General features: G+C 48.8%; 1 protein-coding gene across 1 annotated transcript in view; it reads right to left on the bottom strand.

Moving 5' to 3' along the window:
• The window catches only part of LOC146055955 (uncharacterized), a 34,610-nt gene extending 32,390 nt beyond the window's left edge, over window positions 1–2,220 (bottom strand). The window contains exon 1 of the mRNA XM_083168331.1: window positions 2,090–2,220. The gene's annotated coding sequence lies outside the window, so the exon portion shown is untranslated. The remainder of the gene's footprint in view (window positions 1–2,089) is intronic.
• Between the last annotated feature and the right edge of the window lie 12,253 nt (window positions 2,221–14,473).

Raw genomic sequence — 14,473 nt, 5'->3', positions numbered from 1 at the left:
CCTTATACATCCTCATGTCCGGAATATATACCCCCCATACTCACAGTCACCACCCAGCATTACACCTCATACATACACACCTGGGCACACCTTATACATCCTCATGCCTGGCACATATACCCCCCATACCCACAGTCACCACCCAGCATTACACCTCATACATACACACCTGGGCACACCTTATACATCCTCATGCCTGGCACATATACACCCCCATACCCACAGTCACCGCCCAGCATTACACCACATACATACACACCTGGGCACACCTTATACATCCTCATGTCCGGCACATATACCCCCCATACCTACAGTCACTGCCCAGCATTACACCGCATACATACACACCTGGGCACACCTTATACATCCTCATACCCGGCACATATACCCCCCATACCCACAGTCACCTCCCAGCATTACACCTCATACATACACACCTGGGCACACCTTATACATCCTCATATCCGGCACATATACCCCCATACCCACAGTCACCGCCCAGCATTACACCTCATACATACACACCTGGGCACACCTTATACATCCTCATGTCCGGCATATATACCCCCATACCCACAGTCATCACCCAGCATTACACCTCGTAAAAAAAACACCTGGGCACACCTTATACATCCTCATGCCCGACACATATACCCCCATACCCACAGTCACTGCCTAGCATTATACCTTATATATATATATATATATATATATATATATATATACATACACACACACACACACACACCTTATGCCCGGCACATATACCCCTATACCCACAGTCACTGCCCAGCATTATACCTCTCTCTAGGTAGCAAATAAGGTAGGCGGCACTCCAACGGATAAAGGTGAAAAAAATGGGTACTTATGTATTATCTGGGCTCCCATGTTAAATGCATCCCATTTTTTCATACCCCTACTATCCAACTACGCATGGAGTTGATTTTATATAGTGTGGCGAGCGCAGCGAGCCACCGTGCCCGAAGCGTGCGAGCGCAGCGAGCACCGCGAGGGGACGCGGTCTCATAAGAAAAACGGGAGCCCAGATATTACATAAGTACCAAAAAATGTATTTATTCAATAATCCATGTCTTTAAGCCAAGGCTTGGCTTGGCTTAAAGACATGGATTATTGAATAAATACATTTTTTTCACCTTTATCCGTTGGAGTGCCGCCTACCTTATTTGCTACCTCCGGGCTACTAAGTAAGGACAATCCCTATTGAATACTAGGAAGGCACCACGGGAGTTCATACTGTTCAGCAGCAGTGCCGATCTACAGGATAAATATATATATATATATATATATATATATATATACACACACCTATGCCCGGCACATATACCCCTATACCCACAGTCACCGTCCAGCATTACACCTCATACATACACACCTGGGCACACCTTATACATCCTCATGCCTGGCACATATACCCGCCATACCCACAGTCACCGCCCAGCATAACACATCATACATACACACCTGGGCACACCTTACACATCCTCATACCTGGCACATATATCCCCATACCCACAGTCACCACCCAGCATTACACCTCATGCATACACACCTGGGCACACCTTATACATCCTCATACCTGGCACATATACCCCCATACCCACAGTCACCGCCCAGCATTACACCTCATACATACACACCTGGGCACACCTTATACATCCTCATACCTGGCACATATACCCCCCATACCCACAGTCACCACCCAGCATTACACCACATACATACACCCCTGGGCACACCTTACACATCCTCATGCCCGGCACATATACCCCCCATACCCACAGTCACCGCCCAGCATTACACCTCATACATACACACCAGGGCACACCTTATACACCCTCATGCCTGGCACATATACCCCCCATACCCACAGTCACCGCCCAGCATTACACCTCATACATACACACCTGGGCACACCTTATACATCCTCATGCCTGGCACATATACCCCCATACCCACAGTCACCACCCAGCATTACACCACATACATACACACCATGTACCAGACCCCTATATGCAGCCATTGACTCATATATACAGTACCAGTATTATAATGCAGCACCAGGACAGACCTGTATACTTTTCACGGGACCCCCAGCTCCTCCTCTGCTAGGGGAGATCCTACTCAAGACTCGGTGTATGTCAGGAGGAACGCAATATATGGGCCACAAGAAAATGGCCGCCGTTCCTATCCAGAGCTACGCGACCGTGGACATAACTATTCACACACTTCTAACAAGAAAATGGCGTCCGCAGCTTGTTATGCACTGTGATTTCTGCATCATGTAGCAAAGCACTATGAAAAATGTCCCCAGCGCGGAAGGTCGGCGGCCATTTTCCTATGGTCTACATTGTGTTGTGTGATTTCCTACTTTGCTGTGCCTAGAATGTGCCCCTACCTGGGGCAGATATGGTAGAGCGGTGTTGCAGTGACCACCAGGACTGTTCTGTATCATTACTGCTATGTGGTATCTCTCATGTGCTGTAGTAGGGATTATTGTCTCTGGCATCTGCCCACATATGTACAGATGGTAATGACATATAAAGAATACAGGACATTTGTGCCTGGTTAGTAATGCTACCAAGTCTGTAGCCTGCTACTACAGTGTATGTTCCTAGAGTAGGTGAGGCCTATTTTGTATCTCCCGGAATGCTGGCAGTATCCGGTGACCCCACCTCTGCAGGCGGTCCGTGGGACGAAATTGATGCAAATTAAATTACTGTAACCCTGCCAGTGCCCACCACTGTTCAATGCCTGAAATACTGACATTGCACTGCGGAATTAGGGGGGGCATGGCCACGATGACGCTAGCCATTTCCACAAACAGGATTTTCGGTACTTGTTTCCTAGCACGGCCACAATCTTATGGATCGTGTACCTTTAAGTTAAGGTACACGATCCATACGATGGACCCGATTTCCTTTGAAATCAGGTCCATTTTGCCGGCTAGGACACAATATCGGGGGCATCGCGTCGGTCGGGACCATTAACATTGGTCCCGACGCGACCGACGCGATGCCCCCGATATTTCCATAGGCTTCAATGTTAAAAAATATTTTAACATTGAAATCGTGTCGGGAAAGGTAAAATATCGGGGGCATCGCGTCGGTCGGGACCATTAACATTGGTATACGCGGCCGCTCGCCACGCTTCGGGCTCGGTGGCTCGCTGCGCTCGCCACACTATTCTATTCTCAACTCCACGCCGACGTGGATAGTAGGGGAATGAAAAGGTCGGAGGACGCGCACCGCCGCCCCTCGCGGGCTCGCTGCGCTCGCCACGCTTCGGGTTGGCGTCTATCGTGGGGTGGGGTGTACGCCATTAAATTTGGGGGGGTTGGGAATTTTTTACATTGAATCCAATGTAAAATCGGGTCCCAGGGACCCGATTTACATTTCATTCAATCAAAAAATCGGGTCGAAAATCGGTCGGTCGCGTCGATCGCATCGCATGCGACCAAATCGCATGCGATGCGATCGACCCGATTTTTCCGACACGACCACCCCGATGTAAATCGGTGTGGCCGTGCTAGGAAACAAGTACCGGATTTTCTTCTGTAGCTCTTGCCCTGTCCTCTCCGCGGCTCCGCCACCTGCCTCACAGACACTAGAGTGAGGGTTAGGCTGTGGTGGGGGTGGTGGTTATGGTACTAGGTGCACTGCAGACCAGTAGGCAGGGCCGGCGCCACCACTAGGCAGCTCTAGGCATTTGCCTAGGGCGCCGGCCAGAGCCAGATTAAGGTCTAAATGGGCCTGGAGCTGAATGATCAAGGGCCTATTATGTGCAATAATAGGGGTTGTGGTCAGCACCTAATAATGTGTGGGGGGGGGGGACCAGTGTTCTGGTTGGGTGGTCTGCTCATGGGTGTGCCTGTATTTGTGTAAATACTTTCAACTACCATATATACTCGAGTATAAGCCAACTTTTTCAGAGCATTTTTTATGCTGAAAAAGCCCCCCTCGGCTTATATTCGAGTGAGGGTCCCACTTGAGTCAATAAGTTTTCCCAGTTTTTTGTTGTAAAATTAGGTGCATCGGCTTATATTCGTGTCGACTTATACTCGAGTATATACGGTAATTATATATGCCTGGAAAAGGCAGGGGGCTGGCATAAGAAAAATGCAGGGAGATATATTGGCGGGTGCACCCGCAGGATGTCAATGTCCTAATATACTTGCGGGGTGAGGTGGCACTGCAGTCATAAAAAAAATACTGAAGGCCGAAACTTGGTAGACAACATTTCAGCACCTTTTATGTGGTCACCTAAGTTTACCACACCATATACCCCTTATACAAATCATGCAACACAATAGTAACCCCCTTATACTGTACTTGCCTCTTACACATTATGCCACATGGAATGAGCCAAAATTCACACCGACAGAGCCAAAAGTCACACTAAGCACACAGATTGAGTCACAATTCACGTTATACCACACAGATTAAGGCAAAATTCACATTGTGCCACATGGATTGAGCCAAAATACTCACTACACCAGGCATATCTCAACAGTGGCCCTCCAGCTGTTGTGAAGCTACACATCCCAGCATGCCTTGACATAGTTTTAGCATTCCCTAATAGCAAAACTGTGGCAATGCATGATGGGACTTGTAGTTTCACAACAGCTAGAGGGCCACTGTTTGGACATGCCTGCACTAATGCACAATATGCTTCATAAATAGGGGCATTGGCACGCATTAAAAATTTACACCATAATGCCCATTACATGTTAACCCCTTCCCGACGGGGCGTTTTTTGTTAACTTTTTTTTTTTTTTTCCTCCTCGCGTTCAAATAAGCGTAACTTTTTTAATTTTCAGGCTATATAGACACATGAGGGCTTTTTTTTGCGGGACAAGTTGTACTTTTTAATGGTACCATTTACTATACCGTATAATATTCTGGGGAATCATGAAATAATTCAATGTGGGGTAAAAAGAAAAAAAAACGCAATTCCACAATTTGCGCTGGTTACGGTTCTTTTGGAGTTCATAGTTCGTTTAAAATGATGGGTTATCTTTATTCTATGGGTCGTTACGATTCCGGTGATACCAAACTTATATAGTTTTCGTTACGTTTTACCACTAAAAAAAAAATAGAAAATTTTACGTTTTTTCTAATTTGCGTCGCGTCGCCATGTTCTGCGGCTTATAACTTTTTTATTTTTCCACCTACGGACCTGGGTGAGGGCTCATTTTTGCGGGCTGAAGTGTACTTTTTAATTAATACCATTATGGGATATGTGCGACTTTCTGATCTCTTTTAGTTACTTTTTTTTGGGTAGGCGATGCGACCAAAAAACGTAGTTTTGGCGTTGGGAATTTTTTTCCGTTTACGCCTTTAACCGTGCGGGATAACTAATGTTATATTTTAATAGATCGGACTTTTAGGAACGCGGCGATACCAAATATGTTTATTTTTTTATTTATTTTTATTTGTGAAATGGGGAAAGGGGGGTGATTTGAACTTTTAATATTTTTTTTTTTTTACTTTTACTACAAGGCCCCCTAGTGTACTTGACCACTAGGGGGCGCGATCGCCTGTACTAGGTTCAGCCATAGAGCTCTATGGCTGAACATAGTGATTTTCAGCACTTCCTATTACATCCTGCCTCAGGCAGGATGTAATAGGAATGCTGACATAGCCAGCACAGGGGTCTACATTAGACCCCTGGCTGCCATGGCAACCGATCGGCACCCTCCGATCTCGCCGCGGGGGGCCCCGATCGGCGCCGGAGGGGGGCGCCCCCCCCTCCGATCAGCTATTTAAGCACTGCGGGCGCTTTGCCCGCGGTGCTTAAAGGGTTAAACGGCCACGATCGGCGAACTCGCCGCTCGTGGCCGTGAGAGCAGGTACCTGGCTGTAATATACAGCCATTACCTGCTCTCTTTCAAGCCAGCTCACTCCGTGAGCTGGCTTGATTCCCCCGCAACCGTCATATGACGTACATGTACGTCATATGTCGGGAAGGGGTTAAGACACACACCATAATTTCCATTACGTATTATGCCAAACACCATAATGCCTATTAAAATTTATGCTACATACTGTGGCCCTTATTCTGCTTGGTGCGGCCGGAGCCGCATATGCGGCTCGGACCGTGCAGGCGAATCCCCGCCTTCCATACGGATCGCCACGGCCGTCCGTACGCGGACATGTGGCGGTCCGCATGAAAATGGCGGGGGATACGCCTCCACCATCTTGGAGCAGCCCACTGCATTCGATGGTCGCCGACCATCGAAGGCAGGGCCGCACGCTCCACCAGCTCCCGCAACCATAGACCTCACGGACACTTGTCCGTGTGAAAGCATGTATGGGGGCGGGCAGCTGACATCCGGCGATGTCAGATGCCCGCCCCCAACACATGCGTCACAGCCTCATTACCATGCGTACGCCCCGCGTTTGCATGGGAACGCCCATGAAACGCGGGGCGTATGCATAGGGAAATGAGGCTAAGTAGCCCCTCACGCCCCTATCCACCCCCTTTGCGGCGGTAAAAAAAATTGTGCGGCGATTTCGCCTGCACATGGGCAGAGTGCCCTCTGCACATGCGCAGAGCGAAAACATCGGCGGAACGGCCGCATGCGGCCGATACCGCTTAGATCGGAATAAGGGCCTGTAAGTGTTGCTTACCTACATGTTCATTGCTAGGGGTGCCATGCTCATTGCCAGGGGTTCCATGCTCGTTGTCATGTGGGATTACATGCTCATTGCCAAGGGGGAATACATGCCCGTGGTAACTGGGGGACAGCCACCGCCGGGCAGAAATGACAGCCATTGACAGCCGGGCAGAGAGCAGGGGGCTGCCCGGCTGTATTCAGAGCACTGCTATTTGAAATAATACCCCTTTCACACCAGAAAATGCAGGGACTTACACGGGAATATGGTCCCAGGATCATGCAGGGACATTCCCGGACTGACCCCTTTTACACCAGCCTAGTCCCTGCATTTTCTGGTGTGAGGGGGAGAGCCCACCCCGCCCCCCCTTTAAACAACCAGCTATATCTTCGGGAACCAACTGACCCATTTACATGTAGGCTTCGAATGATTTTGGTCACGTGAAACTGAGCCATTTGGTTCCAGAGAAATCTGTCCTCAAACAACATCAACAGCCATGAAATTACATTTCAGAAATGAAAAAAAATTGGTTTACCTGCAATATCTCTAGAACCAATGAACCCATAGGGACCAGGTATCATATTGAAGGCCCAGCGATTTGAGTTAGACTGAGATCAACCTCGAGCTTCTGTGATGCCGGAGGGGGAACTGGCAGCCGTTGGAACCGGGTGGAGGTCGGAATTAGCGGGTCCCATGTTATCTTATGGGGAAAACGTTCCAGGATGGCCTGGCGGTATTTCCGGTTCCCGGGGGGCTAGCGACACGGGGCTGGGCTCGTTGGAAAGCCCTGACCCTCAGCTACAAGAGTGGGCCTGGAGCTGTAGCTCCATCAGGCCCATTGTTAATCCGGCCCTGACAAAAGGGTAAAATAATTGTGCGCCTGGAGACGGCTCGGATGTAACAGGGTCCCCGGCTGCAAGCGGCAGGAGAGGGACGCTCAGACTGTGTTCACTACCAGAAAAAAAGGAGGTACACTGCGTTAGGTATTGATAGGCGTCCCTTGTGGGAAAGAGTGGGAAGGAGTTTGCTGGGTATTGAGCACAAAGTTCAAAACACTGGAGGCTGGTCCGAATCCTTGTGCATGTAGCGGTAGGTAGGTAGGTATGGCTGGGTGGCAAGTTCCCTCCTGTTCACCAACGCGTTTCGCCGGTATCACGGCTTTATCAAGGTGTAAACAATATTGGAACTGAAGGGTTTATATACCCATATATCTATGTTAATTGGAATCCTAATTGGCACCTGTGTTAGTACACAATTAAGTCAAGTTGTTAAAAATTACATATAAGTTATATTAATCGCATGAGCAGGAGAAAGAGACACAATAAATCATAATTGTCAATAAAAACAAGTATTGTGAACCGCATAAAAATCAAGTTTTGTTTAATTAAGGAACCGGAAGTGATGTTCTGGGATTCAGTGGAACGCACATCAGTTCCGAAAAGCAGGGCCAGATTTGTCACTATGCCCACGAGGCACGGGCCTAGGGGTGGCACCTATTATGGGTGGAAGCTGACAATCCCTCCCCTGCACCGGTTGAAGTTTTTCTTCAATATAGTACTGTGGGCAGTCCCGCGCTCCCCTCTTCAGCACCACAGACACAGACAGAGGCAGTATATTGAGTCCCTCCCCACTCCAGCACTGCCCCAGTCCCACACTCACCCGCAGTGCGGTCCCAGTGTACTCACGCCAGCAGCACCTCCCTGCACTCCCCCCTGCCTCCAGCACCACAGCTGAAGTCACGATACATGTCCATACCCCCACCGCCGGCGCTGGTAAGAGGGAGCTACCAGAGCCAGTGAGCCACGGTCTTATTGTACTCCAGCGGTGTCACTTCAGTCCTGTGCTCCTCCCTCCAGCACCGCATAAGCCGTTCCATGCTCCCCCACCAGCGCTGCTGAGAGGGAGAGTTGGTGAAGGAAGACTCGGCGACCCTGAGCGACTCCAGTGACCCTGTGCTGCCATGGCTTTCAGGTACAAAGTAGTGCGACCAATACTACTGTGTACTGTGGGGGTGGGAAGGGTGGGATGGGATATTAAGAGGAATAAGGTGTTCCAAACCCCTGCGCACTCTCTTCTTCCTCCTCTGTCTCCCCCAAGCCCTCTTCTCTATTTTTCGCTTGGTACTTATATGTTAGTTGGGCGCCCACTAAGTTATTTGCTTGGTGGGATATTCGCATCGCAGCACATGTGTACTTTTAGTGTCACACTATGCGTGCGATGCAATGCGATATTGCTAATTAATGTTTTTTTTTGGCCGGTATATTTTTTCCCGCTGTTATCGCATCGTATCGCATTGTTCAGCACACATTTTATGACAATGCGATATTACTAAATAATGTATTCCCTCCTAATGTAGGTAACCCCCAATTATCCATACGACCCCATAGTAACCCACCCAGTATCCACACCACCCCATAGCGTTGCAAGCGCAGCGTTGGCCCACTATCCACGCCAACCCGAAGTGTGGCGAGCGGTGGCGGAACGCGTCCTCCCAACCTTTTTATACCCCCACTATACACGTCAGCGTGCAGATGGATGCCGAAGCGCTGACACACACTAACACACAGACAGATGCTGACACGTCGACACACAGATATTGACACAAGGACAGAAGGATGTTTATAGTATAAGCATCTCAAGTACTCAGTACTTCCCAATCTCACCTCCCACGCACCTCACAGCTGAGCTCATTATTACAACTCCCCTTTTGCCCCGCACCTGACTGCCTTGAATTAACGTTTACTCTCCCCCAACTCCAATGCACACCTCACAGCCCTGCATCAACGTTAGCCCCCCACACCGCCAGCATTTCCTCTTACCCCGCTCATCTGGGCAGATGTGCCCCTGTGAAGAGCCCCCTATACACGGCAGCCGAGAGAGTACAGGAGCAGGTGCCGCTGACCGCAGAGGAGGAGAGTACCAGCCACACTCCCAGCCCTCTGCTTTTCACAGCCAGAGGCAGAGCAGGTTCCGGCAGTCATACACTGCTCCCGTGACATATGCTGGCATGAGGAATAGCCGGCAGAGGGGAACGTCTCCCTGGCTCAGCAGCGCCCACCTCACCCACCCGCAAGGCTTTCCGGGTTCTGCTAGCGCTGCTCTCTGACCTGTCAAGATGCTAGGCTCTGGCGCTCTTCTCTGTGGTATGGTTGGGTAGCCGGGGGTGCTGCAATCGTGCAGGGGGTGCTAGTCATAAGAGGTGCCTGTGCACCCCCAGTGCACACACCTATGCTTGTTCTGTGCACAACATATTACAATGTAAACCAAATAAGAAGGCTTTAATTAACGGTAACGCATCATGGGGAAAAAGATATCACATTCTATAGCTTTCATATTGTATTAAGGCTTCTTATACTATATATGATCTAACATTTATGAAAACTGCTGAAACTCTACCACTCAAAATAAAAAAAAGTCTGATTAGTTTATTAAACATTTTACTGATATAAAAAGCAATGTGCGGCCTTGTGGAGGTAGGAGGGCCCTGCTCGCAAGTTTACAATCTATAGGGATACAATTAGAGATGTGCAGGCTCTGATTTACTCTGATGTACTCTGATTTCAAAGCAGGATCTTATTGGCTATCAACTATCAACAACTGTCATGTGATTTGAGATAGCCAATAAGATCCTGCTTTGAAATCAGAGTAAATCAGAACCTGCACATCTCTAGTGATAATAGGAGAGATACATAAGGGTAGAATTCCATAGCATGGCAGTCCCATCAGATTACATTTTTGATGCTTTAGTTTTGCCTGTCAAAGTATAGTGATGTGGTAATCCCGCCTACTGTTATGCTGGTTCCGCCCATCATTGTTTTGTTGCCACCCACATGAGGCCTCTTCCAGAAATATTCCAGGGCCACTTTTAGTCCCCAATCCTCCCCTGGTCATGCGTACTATAGGCTTCAATGTGAGGCAGCATATATACCAGGGGCGGATTGGCCTGCCGGGAAACCGGGCATTTTCCCGGTGGGCCGGCTCATTTAGGGTCAATTGCGGCCACTTAACCTCCCTGCTGGGCCGCTGACCACCATCTATGCGGTTAGCGGCCGCAGCACTTTGCCCTTACTCAACACGGCCGCGTCCAGCCCCAGGTCGCCCAAACATAAAATGGCCGCGGGAGGGCTTGTGTGCATGCGCGGCTGCACACAGCTTCTCCCGCGGTACGTGGAGGAAGGAGCTGAAATCTGTAGAAGGCGCCGCGCTGGTTCCCCTCCCATCACAGCGCAGCAGCAATAGTCAGTGTCACCGGCTTCTCTCCTCACCCTCCTGTATTCTGCTCATCTGCTGCAGCTTGCCCCGCCTCCTGTCACTGTGTACTAGTCCAGTGCAGTCTAGTAACAGGGGTCGGGGCCTGGTGAGTGACTGTCAGTGAGTGTAGCTACCAAGTGTCGCTACCAAACTACTTGGTGGATGCTCTCCCAACTTAGACCATAAGCAGGGAGGTGAGGTTGTTTCCCCCAGCCCACGACTGCTCACTCAGCCAAGCCAGTGCTAGAAGCTGGCTAATTACTTCCTTTTATGTGCGTGAGCCAGCTCTGACTCATGCCCTGGGGCCTAAAGGGAGAGAGAGGGCAGCGTGCAGGAGGATGAAGACTGCTGCTTCCTGACACAAAATATCACGTCCTGGAAGAACCTCCTCCAGCCACACCAAAAGCCATCAAATTGTAAGTTCAAAGTGCATGGCCTCATGCTGCAAATATATGAGGGGTATTTTGGGGGTTATATATGTATATAGAATACTGTGGGGGTGAGGGCTGATAGGTATATAGTACAGGGTGTATAAGGGGTGTGTGTGGGTTATAGGACTGTAATATATAACAAGTGTGTGTCAAAGGTGCAGGGTATATACATACCCTCCAACTGTACCGAATTTGCCGGTACAGTACCGTTTTTGAACGGTCTGTACCTGCAAATAACAACTGTACCGAATGTACCGTTTTTCCCAAATATACTTTTTTTTTTTCTGACTGTCGTCCTCTTCCTGGCTCCAGAGGCTGTGGTGCGCATCCTCCTCCTGGCTGAGGCTGACAGTCAGTGGTGCGCACTGCGCAGCGCTCCCTGGGCAAAGCACCCGTTCCCAAGGGTGCATTTCGGGTCCTAGGCCAGCGTGCGACGCGCTATGACGTCACACATCGCGGACCCGGTGCACTAAGGGGACAGGGTGATTGTTGCTGTGCACCCAGGCTGGGGTGAGCGAGAGCAGCGTGGGGTATGTCTCTGTGCAGCCGGGGTGAGTGAGAGCAGCGTGGGGAGTGGCGGCTGTGGTACGGGGGTATGTCTCTGTGCAGCCAGACTGATGTGAGCAAGAGCAGCGTGGGGAGCGGCGGCGGCTGTGGTACGGGGTATGTCTCTGTGCAGCCAGGCTGCGGTCAGCACTCTTTCTATGCTTGTGACAGTGATGGCTGCTGGAATATTGTAAATAAGTAAAATGTATTCATTTTTCTGTCTGCAATAATTTTTCTACATTTTTAAAATGCTCAGTACACATTTGAAAAGGGGGTGTGGTCACGCCCACTTTAACTGTAACCACGCCCCTTTTCGCATGTGTACCGATTTCTACCAATCAGATGTTGGAGGGTATGGTATATATAGTATATAAATGGTGTGTGAGGTGTGAAGGGTACATACTATATATGGGGGGTGTTAAAGTCGAGTTGCATACACGACGATACCAACAGAACAAAGGACTCCAAAGTTCACCTTCCCCCTGCACCTTTGCAAACCAGTTGGATTACTTTGCCCCAATCACAGAGGACTTGACATACGAACCCTGACCAATAGGAATGGCCTTTGACCTCCCCCTTCTGACCCTATAAGATAGGTGACCCAGGGCGGCCTCGGTCACTTCGGCACATCTTCCTTTCCCTGACCATTGACCGGACTATGTTCAAACCTGAACATAGTGAGCTCCGACCGGACTGCGCTGCGCTATTTCCCCTGAAGGTAACATTCGTATTCCCCTTTTATGTAATGTGGCTGATTATGATTGTATCCTGTATCTGTTTTTCTTCCCCTAGCAGAGCCTGATTATTATACTCATTGTTAGACTATTGTATTACTTGTTATACCTGTATTTTCTATTCCTGTAACCCCCTTTTGTCCATTAGGGACTTAAATACATCCTTTTACGGAGTTTCTATCTCCTTACTTCTATACTGTGGTTGTGTCTGTTATTCGCATATCGATAAGGTATATTACGGACACTGTCCAAAAAGGTATATTCGCAGATTAGAGTCAAAGTACTGCGAAAGGATCTCCTATTAAGGTATTGGTTCTTTGGTGTGTAATACACAATAAAGGTACGCTACGCTGCGCTACGTTTTGTTCGCACGTAGCTAGGTATAAAGGGTACGCAGGTTACGGACATAATACGTAACCTGCGCTTTTCACTTATTGTTTCTTTGGTCATATTTAATAGACATTAACAGGGGTTACATGTATATGGTTTATAAGGGGTGTGTAGGAGTTATTGGTATATGGTATATAAGAGATGTATTGGGGAATAAGTATACAATATATAAAGGGTGTGTGTGGGGGTTAATAAGTATAGAGAAATAAGGGATGTGGCATGGGGGTATAGGAATATATATATAAGCAGTGCGGGGGGCGAAAGGTACTTAGTGTATAAGGGGTGATGTGGGGGGGAGTGATAAGCATTTATATAAATATGGGGTGTTGGGGGAGATGATAGGTATATGTGCACCCCTTGAGCTTACACTTGCTTCAGATGGCACCTTTTGTAAACAGGAGTATTTACGCTTACGACAAACTGAGCAGCCGCAGTGCTAACATCACATCCTCGCTGTCCCCCTGTTCATTGGTGATCGCTTAAGCGATCAGTAGCGCAGTGTCACTGTTATCGAAAAACTGCATATGCACAGGACAGGTCCTGTGATCACATCGCAGTATTATTCCAGAACCCCCACATAACCTAACATTCATAACTAATTGCATCCCATCAGGACTGTCCTGTAATCTGGTGGGACTGCCATGCTATGGAATTCTATCCTTGTGTATCCCTCCTATTATCCCTATAGATTGTAAGCCTGCGAGCAGGGCCCTCCTCCAGGGCCTAATCACTGTTGTTTTCAATTGTAAAGTGCAACGGAATATGCTGCCGCTATATAAGTGACTGGAAATAAATAAAAATAAATACATTGTGAACGCCTCTGCCTGATTGACAGAGGCATTTGTATTGCGGGCCGGTGGCAGAAGGTCAATTTCTAATTCTTGTGTTGATCTAATGACCCTGTTGACATAACCCCATGTCGACCTGTGGTAGTGTAGTGGCGGATATGTAGGGTTCATTAGTGTAGAGGCAGGTATAGAGGGGCCAGTAGTGTAGTTGTGTGTGTATAGTGGGGTCAGCAGTGTAGAGGTGGCTATAGATGGGTAAGTAAAGTAGAAGCAGGTATAGATGGCTCAGCAGAGTAGAAGTAGGTATAGAGGGGTCAGTGGTGTAGTTGTGTGCATGACAAGCCGGCATTTTTGCTAAAACGTTTTTGTTAAAGTGACCATGTGGACGTTTTGTTAAAACGTCCACATGGTCACTTTATTACAATCCACTACGAGCAGGATTGCAGTGGCACCTTGGCGCATGTGCAGGGTCAGTAGTGTAGGGGGGTATAGAGGAGTTGGTAGTATAGAGGTGGGTATAGAGGGGGTCATTAGTGTAGTGGTGATTATAGAGGGGTCAATAATGTAGTTGCAGGTATAACGGGGTCAGTAGTGTAGAGTAGAACTAATGCCGCTCTTGGGGGCACCAACCAAAATCTTGCCTATGGCATCAAATTGGCTAGGGCCGGCTCTGAGTGGGGGCACAGTCACTAGTGGGG

The sequence above is a fragment of the Crinia signifera genome, unplaced genomic scaffold (genome assembly GCF_055691185.1).
Source record: "Crinia signifera unplaced genomic scaffold, ASM5569118v1 HAP2_SCAFFOLD_663, whole genome shotgun sequence".
Lineage (NCBI taxonomy): Eukaryota > Metazoa > Chordata > Amphibia > Anura > Myobatrachidae > Crinia > Crinia signifera.
Note: the sequence above shows the minus strand (reverse complement) of the source record. Positions and strands in the feature narration are given on the sequence as shown.